Raw genomic sequence first — 16013 nt, forward strand, 5'->3', positions numbered from 1 at the left:
TTCACACCTTTTTGTTTTAAAGTGCTTTACACTCGAAATGATTCATCCATTTTTCAGACATATTAGAAGAAAACGTCTTAGTATGACTGTGGTACATGACAAGGGATAAAAGATGGTGGGACAGTTGTGTTTCCAAACATCTTGACGGCCATGACGCAAAAGTCCCAACCAAATTTCAAAACAGTCAGGGGAGAGGGAGGAAAAAGCATTATATTGAATAATTTGGTCTGATGAGGATATCGTTTAAGCTCCGATGAGAGTGGTTCCTGGACCCGATGACTATGGGGCTTTGGTGGCAGCAGGTATATTCAAGGGAACCCCTTAAGACGCCCTACCTCCCGAGTGTCCTTCCGTTTGGGTCAGGCACACCTTCCTTAAACATGACATCTCTCAATTAAATCTCTGTTTTGCGGTCTCGCTTTTACTCATAAATCACATCCTGAATAAAGGTTAAAACTCCCATTGTTGGCGGATAATTTCCCATGCAAGAGACAGGGAGCGTTTTTAGTGCCCCCCCCTAACCCAACCATTTATAGAACTTAAAGGGAGGCAAACAATAGCATGGATCCAAACCTGCATCGAGGAGGTTATGTTTTCTGTGTTTGTCTGTATTTATCAGAAGTATTATGCAAAAAAGAGGGGAAAAAAATGATTATTTTCAGAAAATGTGGAAGTGGAGGCGCAGAACCAAACACACATCACTTGGGTTTTGTTGATGGAAGGTTCATTGATGTGACTGGGTATTTTCCACACACACACACACACAGACACAGTATGCCAGAGGGGCTTAAAAACTCAACTTTAAAGGGATGTCTAACTCTCAGGGCCTAAAATTCCCCTTTTTCCAGGTGACACTCAATGCTTAGCATCACCATGGCAACCTCACCAAGCCTCGTTATGATTATGCCATGTAAAGAGTTGTGGTCCTAGCTAGAGTGGCAAAAAAGGTTATTTGATATGAATAGCTGGTATCACTAAGCTCAGTCAAGTTTAGATTAGATCAAATCTCAAAAAGGTGAACTGAAAATCAGGCAATTTAGGACACTTTACCACCATAACAACAAGGTTGGTGCAATGTTTTCGGAGAGCGTTCCAACACCTGCTTCAGTGTGAACAGGAAGTGGTTGCACACTTTGGGTTGAAAAGAAAGATAAATAAAGCCGTCACCAGGATAGTACACAATAGATCAGTAGTCTGGATACGCATGAGCTGCGGCGTCTTTCAGCTTACCAAAAAAAGGTACAACTGCAACTGTGTGCAGACACACACACATTTGGTTGGGAGCTAAACAATAAGCTTTTCTAAGGGCCTGCATTCATTTACATGCAGGCGTTGTTTTTGTCTGTCTAGTGTTTGTGAAAACACCACGGCATCAGCAATTGACTGTATCTAATTCACAGCAATGGCTTCTGACCCTGGTGCCGGCTGTTCCCATCGTCCTATTGTTTACTCTCCCAGATACACTCAACTGTCCTTGGGACCGTCTCCCACGGTGACCAAGGGCCAGGCAGCGAGCTGAGCTCTCTTCGTCGTTCTGAGCAAACTGGATGGGGTTCAAATGTATGCTCATACACACACACACAAACACACACACGTTGTGTGTTTCCGAGAGCCAACAATGAGAGGCCAGATCACATATTCTCCATCAAGCTGATGGTCCCTGCAGTTACTGGGGTTCAATGATATCACGCTGTCTCTTTCGCGCACATTTGTTTGTACTTTTCTCCCACCACCCGCTCGTTCGGTGTTTATTTTCTGCCTGGCTTTTTAGGCATCCCTCCCACATTAAGTGTGCTACTTTTTTGAAAGAGTTCAGTAGAGAAATTCCGCTAAAAAAATAATACTGTTGACGTTTTTCTTTGTTCAGTCATGCAGCTATTGTTTTCATTCACATGCGGATATTTGCAATAATAGTAATCTCCTTCCTGATATTTCCTCATCCCGGTCAACAACGGCCGTTGAATGAATCTTCTTCTTGCCACAGTGAATTGACCTTCTCCGTCAAACCATATTGTATTCATCCTAGTCACTCCCAAAGTTTCACTCCCATCTTCATCTCTGCAACCTCTAGTACTGCCTCCTGTCTTTTCATAATTGAAACTGTTTCTAGGCCGTACAGCAATGCTGGTCTCAACACTGTCTTGTACACGTTTCCTTTCATTGTAGCCGATAGTCTTCTATCGCACCCCTGACACTTTTCTCAACCCATTCCAGCCTGCTTGAACCCGTCTCTTCGCCTCTTTTCCACACTCTCCATTGCTCTGGACTGTTGACCCCAAGTAACTGAAATTCGTCATCTTAATAATCGCGTGATGCGACTGCGTCGGAGGACAGCAGCATGGGCTATTTACCGGAAAACACTGATGATGCAAGCTGCGTTGTCATTTTTTCAGAGCCCGTGGACTTCCGTTCAGGCAGGTGTGAGTAGGACTAGAAGATGTTCTGAGGGTTTTAATCGTGAATGTGTTTTCTCAAGAGATGACTCTAAAAAATAAATAAATAAATAAAGTCCAACTTAATCCGATTTGGTATGACAGCAACATAGTGTACCCACACAGCAATACCAACGATGTGTATCTTCAGGGTAGAGATCTGTGTGGGATTATGAGAGAGCATATGTGCATTTGCATGGGTACGTGTGCTTATGTTTTGCTGGAGGACACCATGCTCATGTTCTTAAATAATCTACTGTGGTGAATCATGGCGTCTAAAAAAAAAAAAAAAGCATTTCGAATGAGTTCATGATGGATACACAAAGAACAGAGTTTAACAATGCATAAAAATCTTTTTTTTTCTAGTTGATTTGGAATAAATAATGACCCTGATACTTGCATTACCATTTCACAACAAATCATGAATATTAAAACTTGCTCTTCCACTGATGTGGATCAAAGGTGCATTGGAGTATCTACCCATGCAAGTGATTTATTTGCACTAAGTCACATTTTAAGTTACTATGGTTTAATACTGCTGTTATGTTTTTGGTAACCCTTGAACACTAATGTCGGGTGATTTTCACCAACACAATTCTTGTCATCTGATTTTCATTGTGTTGTCTGAGTTTTATGGGTCCTTGGGCAGCTTCAGGCAGCTCACTGATGTTCTTAATTGTATGTTTGTTTCCCTCCTCCCATCGGCCCATCTATAAATTGATGAAAACTGCGTTTTATCCAGGATATTGTATTGGGTAAAATATATCCAGCGTTAGTGATGGTGTTACTTACGTTAGTGTTCTAGGATTCATGGACATTGTCTGTATATATAATCTATTGTTGTATGATTTGTTAGATATTATAAATTGCAGTGCCCGAGACAAGGCAGTAACTGGATCTTTCAGATTGTTTTGTCAGCAACAGATCTATTTTCAGCCCCCCCAAATAAATACATTCCACGCTGTGGAGCGCTTTAAAGGAGACTGTGCAGGGAAAAGACTGCAGAGCAGTCAAAATTTGATTTTCTTCAAAAAACACCAGTAGGAACCCAAATCAGCAGTTGACTGGTCAAGTGAAGCAGGAGGAATCTCCCAGACAAACAAACAAACATACCAACACAGAGACATTTCTGACACACGCATTTCTGACTTTCTCGCTCCTTGACCGCCCACTTGTCGCCATGCCGACATGGCGGTGCACAACTGGACTCCCATCAGACTGTTCCCAGTTTTACTCCTGCGAGTGTGTCCGGGATCACGTGCACATTGTGGCACATGAGACAAACCCTATCTTTCATTAATGAGCCCCCTCTCAATTACTCTCCACCTGAACTGTCCACCTATATTGTTTCCAACCACTGGGATCTGTGTTGCCATGGATTCTGTCGTCATGACTACAAACAACTACGCAGATGTAAGTGAAGTGAGAAGGGGAGGGGAAGCGAGGAGGAAGAACTGAGGCGGGGGTGTGATGCAGCATCTTGGACGAACCGAGAAACCATAGCTGACAGGGGTTACGGGCCGAAGGGGGAGGGACGAGATCCTTCTCGGAATTACAGGAAAGACAAAGAGGCACTCTTTTTCATTTGTGTCAAATTGGATCATTAAAGAATGGGTGAACTGTGGTGTCTACGTGCTTCTTTTATAAAGATGAAATGTAATGTATGTCACGTATATATTTCAGAAGTGTCAGTTTATTCTCATTAACTGAACCCTCCCATTTTCATATATGTATACACAATATTTTGCCAAAAATATTCGCTCACCCATCCAAATAATCGTTGCAATAAGTCGAATAAGTTGTTGCAATCACTTCCATGGCCACAGGTGTATAAATCAAGCACCTGGGCATGCAGACTTGTTTTTATAAATGTTTGTGAAAGAATGGGTTGCTCTCAGGAGCTCAGTGAAATCCAGTCCTGAAATTTCCTTGTTCTTAAATATGCCACAGTCACGTGTCAGTTGTTTTATAAGAATAAGGAAGAGTTTGGGAACAACAGCATCTCAGCCACCAAGTGGTTGGCCACGTAAACTGACGGAGCAGGATCGGAGGATGCTGAGACGCATAGTGTGAAGAGCTTGCCATCTTTCTGCAGTCAATCGCTACAGACCTCCAAACTTCACGTGGCCTTCAGATTACCCCAAGAACAGTGAGAGTTTCATAGAATGGGTTTCCTTGGCCGAGCGGCTGCATCCAAGCCACCTGTAAATCATGGCACCAATGAACTCTCTGGAGTGAGATATCATGCTTCTCCATCTGACAATTGGATGGACGAGACTAGGTTTGGAGGTTGCCAGGAGAACAGTAATTGTCTAACTGCATTGTGCCAAGTTTGAAGTTTGGTGGGGGGGGCATTATGGTGTGGGGTTATTTTTCAGGAGCTGGGCTTGGACCCTTAGTTCCAGTGAAAGGAACTCAGAAAGCTTCAGTGTACCAAGACATTTTGGACAATTCCATGCTCCCAACTTTGTGCGAACAGTTTAGAACTGGCTCCTTCCTTTTCCAACAGGACTGTGCACCAGTGCACAAAGCAAGGTCCATAAAGACATGGATGACAGAGCCTGGTGTGGATGACCTTGACTGGCCTGCACAGGGTCCTGACCTCAACCCCAAGGAACACATCTGGGGTGAAATACATTAACGACTGAGAGCCATAGCTGCATAAGGTGGACAGACGTTAAATTGAACCTTATGGATAAGGAATACGAGTCAAGACAGGTGAGGGAATACTTCTGGCCACATAGTGTATGTGCTAAACACCTCTCGGCAGTAATCTTTTGCCACTCAGCCCGTCTCAGATGAATCAACTGTCCTGGATCTTTAGTCCTTCCATTAAAAGACAGTGGCAGCTCTGATCTGCGTCATTTGTCCTCCGCTAGGGGTGCTTCAGGTTTGAAGGTGAGCAGCAAACAGCAGTGCAGCGCCCGTGTCTGCTTTGATTGAGATTTGGCAAAACGAAATCTCAGCTCAATGCAGCATTAGCATGATAATAGCCTGCTCACCTATTAGGCCTGCTCTACGACTGCGCCCTCCCTTCTCCCCATTGCAGGTGATGAATTATCTTATATGCTTAAACTGACACAGAAAAGCAGACAAGTAAATAGCCCCAAGTCATCAAGTGCTCTGTCGCTGGCCATCAGGAAGGCACATTAAGTGCTTACTGGTCTCGAAAAACAATAAGCCACGACAGTCATGGTGATAAGGAAACTGATGGCTCGGATGCAGATTTTTTTAACTGTAGGGAGAAGGGACATAAAAGATTTGAAAATATATATATATATATTGTGTCTTTTTCTAAAGCACACACAAAACTGCTGCAAGTTAATCCAGAAATATTTGAAATAAACAATACCGATGCAAGTACAGTAACATTCAGGTGTCCCAGTCCATGTGTGGAAGATTTCAGTGGCACACCTGGGTGTGGTCAACTAAATTGTTATTTCTACATCTTTTTGTTTGGTCGGGTTTCCTCAAAAAGCGAGCCTTAATACTTCCATCTATTTTTATTGCTATGGGAACACAATGACGCACAATTGCATCTGTATTATCTCCCGTCCTTTTTGTGACTATCGATCTTTGACAACCAAACTCCAAACCGTCACATCTGAAATCTCAGCCCAATCTTGATTGGCGTCATTAGCATGATAATAGGCAGCCGTTCATTTGGAGGCCTGCTCTACGACTGCGCCCCTCCCTTCCCCCCCAATGACAGCTGATGAATTATTTCATATGCTAAAGCTGACACGCACAAGTAAATAGCCCCAAGTCATCAAGTGCTCTGTCGCTGGCCATCGGAAAGGCACCCTAAATGCTTATTGGTCTTGAAAAACAAAACAGCAAGGAACAACAGTCATGGCGGCAAGGAAACTGTTGGCTTAGATGCAGGAAGAAAAATTATATATTGTATATTTTTTGGAAAAAAAAAAAAAATTTGTGTGGAAAGAGTTTAGTTATTCCAGTGGTATACCTAGGCGTGGTCAACTAACTTGTTATTTCTACATCTTTTTGTTTGATCCGATTTCCTCCAAAAGCGAGCCTGTATACTTCCATCCATTTTTATTGCCACAGGAACACAACGGCACACAGTTTCATTTCTATTATCTCCTGTCCTTTTCGTGACTATTGATCTTCGAGACTTTGACGACCAAACTCCAAACCCTCAGATTCGGACCACGTTTATGGTTCGTGGTCGGTCAGGGAAAATTATGAATCCAAGACAGAAAGGCAGGACAGTGAAAGAGGGCCTCTCAGACAGCGCTAAGCATTTATTAATCCCACCATCAATACGGTCTCTGAAAGAAGATCCTCAAACGCTGAGCCTTCCGCAGCAGAGGAATGAGGAAGTGTTGACACAGCACGATAATGTACCAACACTCCAGCCGTGGCTGGAGGCTGCAACTCCTGTAATCCTTCCTGATATAAAGGGTGCATGCAGGAGGCTGGCACACAGGGTTAATATGCCCGATTCAATACGTCACTTTACTACCAGGACATAAACAAGGGATCCATTAGGGTAATTTGGTGATTTATAAAACCTACCATTTCCAACTTGGCTGACTGTTCTTCGTCACACATTTATGGAAACAAACATGCAACCAGCCATCAATAATGTCACTATTCCACTGCACCAAATCTCTTTTTAACATGCAGAGCATGCTGCGTTTTTATAGCAGAGGTTGGAAGGATTAGTCTACATGAATGCAGATTTTTGCTGTGGCATGGACTATAGAAATGATTCCAGCAGACGAGGAAGCCCTTAATATAACAGAATGAAATGTTGAAAGAGTTTTGTGAAAAAACATTGTGACAGTGGGTTCCTTTCATGGCCAGAAAACGTGACAGACACGATGGAGGCAGATCTTGTGCCACGCCGCCCGGCTCTCGCTGGAGAAAGGGGCCCTGCAAACATTTAACTGTGTGAAATATCATATCTCCTTGGGGGGGCTGAGCTGCAGATTGCCCACCAGACAGTGTAGCACTGTATGTGTGTGTGTGTCTGTGTGTATCTGTGTGGCCCAGTTTCCGTCTGATCTCGAAATTCACTCTGCACTTTAGGGAAAGATATTTTGGTTGGGGTCATTTGTGCTCTCTTGGATCTTGAGAAGATCTCCACGCTTCCATGTTACAGGTAGGACAAATAAGAGAAACTGACACAGTCGCTACACTCCAGACTTCAGCAAGAGCACACAGGAGTGTGAGCAAGAAGGCTTTGTGTTATAGCTTTAGATTGCTGAGAAAATACCAAATCCGTAATAATAACTGAGGTATTGCTTATTTCTCCAATCACATGTGCCTACATGGATGACCCTTCCGTTTTTTTCCGAACCGGATTCGATTCCATGCATTGGGTCCAGGGGTCACAATATAGGTTGAATGAATAAATGTAAGACCCCATCAGGGAATGTGACGTTACAAGAATTCTTGTCATAATCTGCTTGTCTTGGCAACTGGGCTTGAATTTCTTCACTTTAAGACGTTTTCACCCTTCATCCATGAGTTATTGGAATTTCTGGAGTTATTTCAGTTTCAGAATTGATTCTTACATGTCTCTTTTGTCCCAATGACATCAAGCATATAACACAGCAGGAGGCCAAACTAACAAGAACTCGACAACTCTCCCGGTGCCATTCATAGAATTGTCCTCCAACCACCATAAAGTTCTTGCTCCACCTGACAGAGGTCCATGGAGACCTCCCTTGAATTCAAACAGAGGTCCCAGTTGCATGCGCACACACTCACCCCTTGGCTTGTCCTGAAGCCAGACACTAGAAAAAGAGTGCTGATTATCTTCTGACTTGCCACACATTTGAAGGAATGTATATCTTTCAGGCATTCAGCCGGGGGTCTGCCGGAAAACCTCCTGGATTTCTCAGTTTTGTGCAAGGGTCGTCGTTTTTGGACATGAGGCATGGGAGACCTTGGGGTGAGGTGGTATGATCAACATCGACCAGCTGGAGCTCAGGTTCCCCTTTGCATCCAACATTGGGAGAACTGCAAAGTACAGATTTCCCCTGATGCAAGTATTGAATCTTCTCATTTGAAAAAGATAATGATTGAGATGGAAGTGAAAATAAAAAAAAACTTGAAAGCCATATCCTGGTTTTAAATTATCAAATACTGAAGATCCAAAAAAAACAAACAAACACTGAAACGGAGTGTCCTTATTCGACACTTGAGGTAGCATAACAAGCAACTATCTTGAAATGTAGATAGAGCTCTTGTATCATATGTGTTGTGTGTTGCGTAAAAGACGACCGGAGATATCAGAGTAGCACTTGGTTATTTTACTGAAGAGCAGGGCACAGGTAATGATAGCAATTCGTACCAATAGACATGAGCCTGCCTACAGAGAGTCTGCGCATGTGCAGATTGCAAGTAAACATATATGGTTAATTGTTCAATATTACTGAGTCCACTGTCAATATTCTACAATATGTATCGCTTTGGAAACTTTAGTCAAATGATCTTTCCGCGACAAATGTTGTCCAATTATGTTTCTTATTGCAGATCAAGTAAAAACATGGCAACCTTACAAGCATTCACTTGTGAAGTGAGGTCTGCGCAGGCAATGACCAACAGCGAAAATGGTTGTAAGAACATTGTGTCTGACATGGGAAAAGTGGGTCAAGAGGTATTTCCTTGGATCATGTTGATGGCAAAATGAATACCATCTATCTTCCTCTTTTATTCCGCCTCATAATCTACCCTTTGTAAAAGCCCATATCCCCACTTTCTTAGCTGTTTCTCCTGTGACCCGTTCACCACTCCCAAACTCTCAGCACCTCCGAGTCCCATTCTCTGTCTCAGAAAATCTCCTTTAACAAAGTGAGGGCTTTTTTTCCTTTTTTTTTCTTCCTCCGGGCACGTCGGTGGTTGGAGTTAATGGATGGTTGAGAAATGACTAGCGGCAGTGGTGGGAGGGATGGAAGAGGAAGAGGGGAGGAGGACGAGGGGCTGGTGTAGGCTTCTCTTTTGTCAGTAAAATACCAGGGATAGGCCAAATTGCATCAGAGCCCTCTGCGGATCTATTTTCTTACTCCGCACAGCGAGAGATGCGCTATATTTCACCGTGTGTCTTGGAAATAAAGACATCGTTCTTTGGTTATGAGCTCAAATGGTCAAAAAATAAATAAACAGAACTTTTAGTGCTTTTTACCTTTTCAAGACAAGGGCTTTTTCAATTGTGATGCAAAGTTTTATGAGACATGGCCCTGCAGCTCACTTCAACAGGAAAAAAATATTCCCCCCCCACACACACACACACACCCCCTATTGAGCTGGATCCCGCTACTCCGTCTGGATGCTGATTGAAGGGAAAATTTATGGCAATATGTCTCGTCTTTTATCTGTGGGATGAACGGATTTAGAAATCCCCATAATTCTAATAATAATAATTGTAATAAAGGAAACCGTGCTGAAATGTGTTGAAACACAGTTGCAAAAATGATTGCCTAACAGTTTAAAAAGTAGGTGCTCAGAAAGATGCCTTTTTTATATATTCACCTTGGAACACTGTTCTAACCATCTCAATGTGTGTATTGTACGACCGTAAACGCCCTCTACTTGCATCCCGAGAATATTTCTTCTTTTTATTCCACAGATTCTCCTTAATCAATAAATGCATTTCTGGAACAGAATATAAATATCAACATTTTTATAGCCCTACATTTCTAAATAACTGGATATTAGAACACTGTTCTAACCATCTCAATGTGTGAATTGTATGACTGTTGACGCCCTCTACTTGCATACTGAGAACATTTCTTCTTTCTATTCTACAGTTTCTCCTTAGTTGATATGGAGATTTCCGGAACAAAATATAAATATCAATATCACATTTTTAAATCAATGGATAATTCAGCTCTGTCCTATTTCTTTATTATTTTGTTTTAAAATATGTACTCATTCAAGTGGAAAAAAAATAGATCAACTTTGTTTTTTAAAAAGAATCTCGATGCAGAGTGAAACTCAAACAGGGTTAAAAATGGAGCTTAAATACAAACGATGCAATAAATGGTAAATGGTCTCTTGAACTTATATAGCCCTTTCACACCTTTTGGTTTTAAAGCGCTTTACACTCGAAATGATTCATCCATTTTTTAGACATATTAGAAGAAAACGTCTTAGTGTGACTGTGGTACATGACAAGGGATAAAAGATGGCGGGACAGTTATGATTTCCAAAAATCTTGACGGCCATGACGCTAAAATTAATGCCTTTTTGAAATATGTACTCATAAAGGGAGAAAAAATAAATTTATATTTTAGCCTAACATTGAATCAACTTGATAAGATATCAGTTGTTTTTTATAATATAATGTAATAGAATGTAATAGAATAGAATAGAATATATAAATATTGATATTATTATAGTCTTCTCACATTTTTAAGTCAGTGAATAATTCCATTCTGTCTCATTTCTTTTTTGATTTCTTTTTTCCAAGCAATTTTTTTGAATTTATACTCACATTAAATCAGTTTGATGAGATTTTTTAAGTCTCGATGCAAAGTGATACTCAAACTCAAACCTATATAGCGCTTTCATACCTTGTGGTTTTAAAGTGCTTTACACTCAAAAGGATTTCCCTATTTTTTCGACATATTAGAAGAAAACATCTTAGCGTGTCTGTGGTTCGTGACAAGGGATAAAAGACAGTGGTACAGTTGCAATTTCGAAACATCTTGACAGCCATGCCACCAAATTCCAACCAAATTTCAAAACGGCCACGAAATGCGAAAAGATTCCAGTTGCATCAGGGGAGAGAGGGGAAAAGCATTACATTGAATAATTTGATCTGATCAGGATATCCCGTAAGCTCACATGAGAGTACTTCCTGGATCTGATGACCGTGGGGCCTTGGCGGCAGCAGGTACATTTAAAGGAACACGTTCTCTCTATTAAATCTCTGCTTCCTCTCTGCTTACCGTCTCACTTTTAATCAGAAATCACATCCTGAATAAAAGTTAAGACTCCTATTGTTGCCGGATAATTTCCCATTCAAGAGACGGGAAGCGTTTTTTGTTCTCCCTAGCCCAACCATTCATTGAACCCAAGGGGAGGACTGCCATCTGGTGAAGTATGGTGACGACACTGTCCCTACTATCTGGTCCTGCACTCCACCACGGCTCAGCTCTCCAGTATTTAACGCTCTGGTGCGAAAACTGCCAGAAGCTGAATGTGAGCAAGACTAAGGACATGGTCTCTATCCCGCTTCAATGATGCTTCAATATTAAAAACAGCCAATAAGATCCTTGCACATCAGTGCCACATCTTACAACCAGCTTTTAAGTGGCTCCCCTCAGGTCGCAAACTCCGCTGCCCCGCTCTCAAAACTCAGAGGAGAAGAGCAACCTTCATCCCCAGAGCTGTCCAAGTCCTCAATTCCCAGCAACCCTGCAAACCCCTCATTGCCCTATAAGCCACCCCACCTTCCACCCACTGAGTGTGATTAATGCCGCTCATGATATATTTATCATATAAATGCAGAGAGAACATACCCACAATTTGCACAATGTTGTGAAGTAATTAATATATACCTATATGTGTGTGTGTGTGTGTGTTGTATATAAATAAATGCAGCCTCAGGGCGGCACAGGTCGGTGTCTCCCTGAGCCGGTCCCAAGCCAGGATAAATGCAGAGGGTTGTATCAGCAAGGGCATTCGGCATAAAACTTTTGCCAAAACCAAACATGCGAATCAATCTCAATAGCCAGATCAAACCGGATTGGTTGAGGCCCGGGTTAAAAGCAACCGCTATTGGTACCGATGACCTAAGGGAAACCAATGGAAACTGGGCTACTGTATGTCAAAGAAGGAGAAGAGGAAGGCATGTTTGGAAGCAGAGAGAGAAGAGCAAAGGCTAGAGTCTGGGACTGAGAGGAGGGACTTTGAATATTTGGACTATGACTGGAAAAGGTAGAGTTGGTTGACATGATGCCGAGAAGGAAAGTGGATATACAGTGTGTCCAGGAGACCAGGTGGTAAGGCAGTAAGGCTTAGGAACAGACTTTAAGTTGTACTATCATGGTACTGACAAGAAGAGAAATTGAGTAGGAGTTTTCTTGAGGGAATTTGTTTGGAATGTTCTGGAGGTGAAAAGAATGTCAGGCAGACTTATGAGTCTGAAACTGGAAATTGAAGGTGTAGCGATAGAGGGGATGAAGTAATGGGCAGATTTGAGCATAGGAACGCAGAGGGACAGATGGTGGTAGATTTTGCAAAAAGGATGGAAATGGCAGTGGTGAACACTTTTTTCCAGAAAAGACAGGAACATACGGTAACTTACGAGAGCAGAGGTAGGAACACTGTCACGATTCCTCGTGTCCCCGGACCAGCTGCAAAGCGATCACTGCGGTTATCCTCCTCACCTGGAGGCCACGCCGCACCAGAGGGGAATCTGCTAATCAGCCTGAGTATTTAAGGCCGACCCAACATTTCAGTGAGGGTCTGGTCGCGTGGGAGGGAAAAAAAAAAAAAAAAAAACGTAACAAACACCAAGTAGTTGTAGGCGAGCATGTAGCCAAACAACAAAGGATGGTGGTTTGTAGGATGACTCTGGAGACAGGGAAGATCAAGAGGACAAAAGCAAAGCAGAGGACCAAGTGGGGGAAGCTGAAAAAGGAAGAGTTTATATGGTTTTCAGGGAGAAGTTGAGAGAGGCTCTGGGTGGTCAGGGAGAGCTTCCAGATGATTGGACAACTACAGCTAGTATTATCAGGGAGACAGGTAGGAGAGTACTTGGTGTGTGATCTGGAAGGAAAGTAGATAAGGAGGCTTGGTGGAATGAGGAAGTGAAGGAGTATATACAGAGAAAGCGTTTGGCAAAGAAAACACTGAAAGGACTGAAGAGAACAGACAGTGGTGCACGGAGGTACAACGTAAGGTAAAGATAGAGGTGGCAAAGGCAAAACAAAGGGCATACGATTACTTGTATGCTCGGTTGGACAGTAAGGAGGGAGACAATGATCTATACAGGTTTGTGAAACCGAGATAAATATGGAAAGGATGTACAACAGGTCTGGGTGATTGAGGATAGAGAGGGAAATGTATTGACAGATGCTAGAAGAGTGATGGGAAGATGGAAAGAGTACTTTGAAGAGCTAATGAATGTGGAAGGAGGCAAGGATAGAAGAGGTGACCATACCCAATGAAGTTGTGGGTAAGAGCAGGGGAAACTAGACTGAGCAGAAGTCAGCATTTGTGAACATAAGCATGGCCTCATGCCCAGAAAGAGTTCTACAGATGCAGTATTTGCTTTGAGAATGCTAACAGAGAAGTGTAGATGAGAGGGACCATGATGTTTGCAGATGACATTGTGATCAGTAGTGAGCGCAGAGAACATGTTAAGGAGAATCCAGAGAGGGGGAGTTATTGTTGAAAGGAGAGGAATGAAAGTTAGTCACAGCGAGACAGAGTGTGGAAAAGAGATGAAGAGACAGGTTCAAGAGACGCGTTCATTTAGCCAGAATGAAAGGAAAGGTGTACAAGGCAGTGGTGAGACCAGCGATGCTGTATGGCCTGGAAGCAGTTCCAATTACAAAAAAGACCGGAGGCAGAGCTAGAGGTTGCAGAGATGAAGATGCTAAGGTTCTCTTTGGGAGTGACCAGGATGGATAGGTATGAGTCTATCAGAGGGACGGCTCATGTTAGACGTTTTGGGGGAAGTCAGATAAGCCAGATCGAGATGGTTTGGTCATGTACAGAGGAGGGATAGTGAATATATTGGTAGACAGATGGTGGAATTTGAGCTGCCAGGCAGGAGAACACAAGGAAGACCAACAAGAAGGTTTATGGACGTCGTGAGAGAGGATATGAAGGTCGTTGGTGTGAGAGAGGATAATACAGAGAATAGGGTTAGATGGAGAAAGTTCATTTGCTGTGGTGACCCCTAAAGGAAAAAGCTGAAAGAAGATATATATTCTCTCTCTTTTTATTCTTGATGCTCACATTTTTTTGATGCTGCAAACCCATGTGCCCCCCAATTGCCCCAGGGACAAATAAAGTTTTTCTGATTGTGATTCTGACATCTTCCTCACAATGTTTTGTTGGAGTTTGCTCTCCAACCTCCTCTTGTATGATTCCTTACCCACTGCAGTCTTTTTCCTCAGTTCAATTTGCACCATCTCCATTTTGTCTTTGTCACCTTTCCTGAATGCCACCTTTTCTTGTCCTGTTCAGTGTCGCCTTTATGTCCTTTTTCACCTATACTTTGTCGGGGAAGCAACATATGGTTTAGTGGGGATTACATTATCTGTACAGAAGTTAATGGAGTCATTTATGCCATCTGTAAGTCCATCTATGTCCTCACCATGTGCATCGTAGAAAACATACCAGTCAGTCACTTGAAAGCAGCCCTGGAGGGCCTCCTCAGCCTCCTGCGACCACCTATGTACTAATCTGGTGGTCACAGGTTGCCACAGGACTGCAGAAATATAGAGAGGCTTCAGGTGGACCAAGTTGTGATCTGACCTGCCCAGGGGGGAGCTATGGAGCTGTATGCTTCTTTAACGTTAGTATACAGCAGATCCGGGGTTTTATCATCTCTTGTCTTACAGTATAGTTACAAACTGTTTAAAAGTTGGAAGGGTTGTTTTAAGGGTGACATAGTTGAAGTCCCTAGTGATCGCTATAAAGGCATTGGGGTGCAGAGTCTCTGGTCTCGCAGTTTCTGTGCTGATGATGCCAGCAGCTCATGATGCATCTGCTGTGGGAGAAATGTAAACAACAATAACAATGGCCTGGGAAAACTCTCCTGGCAAGAATTGGTGACAAAAAGAAATGAACAAAGAAAAGCTAAGGTAAAATGTGGTTGGTTTCTCTGCTGCGACTGAACGTTTCTGTGCTCATTGGCTGGACGCCGATGATGCACTCTCAAGCTGATAGAATTCCTTCATCTTCTCTCTTCTCTCCACAAACCCAAGTAGTACACATCCAAACTCTCATCTGGAAAAATGCGCATGGAGTTGTTTGCCAAGATTAAACATGGTGACCCTTTTGGGTCAAGTCTAGTTGCCTGCAGAACAATCATACAGATAACCTGATAGATGTTTCACCAGTGACCAGAGACTCTGCTATGTTGTATGACAAAAATGAATACCAAAAAGTATTTGATGGCGCTTGATGGACAGTCATAATCCTCTCACCAGTGACCCACTACTGGGTCATGTTGACAGACACAAAGTATAATATAATGTATGTGATACCATCCCTCTGGGTCAGGTCTATGCACGGCAGAATAATCTTAGCGATAGCTTGATAGATTATCATCATCATCTCACCAGGGATCCAAGACCAGGTCATGTTGTTCAACACAAGTATGACAAAGTTGGAGCAGGGGAAACAGAAGTCATATGCCCAGAAGCCCAGATTTAATACAAATCAATATGTCGGATTGTTGCAATCCAATAAAATCTTTCTGCATGAAAACAAAAAGGTTTTAAATAGAAGCAAACTAAAGATAAGAGCTCAAAAAATCTTCATAAAACACTGATGAAACACATAATGCACCACATGTAGAAATTTATCTCCACAAGGTCAACACTTAGTTGTTTCTCAAATTGGCTTGGAGCAATTGTGTACATA

Source organism: Fistularia commersonii, chromosome 13 (assembly GCF_037954325.1).
Source record: "Fistularia commersonii isolate RoL2024-O1a breed Wild chromosome 13, RoL_Fcom_v1.0, whole genome shotgun sequence".
NCBI classification, from domain to species: domain Eukaryota; kingdom Metazoa; phylum Chordata; class Actinopteri; order Syngnathiformes; family Fistulariidae; genus Fistularia; species Fistularia commersonii.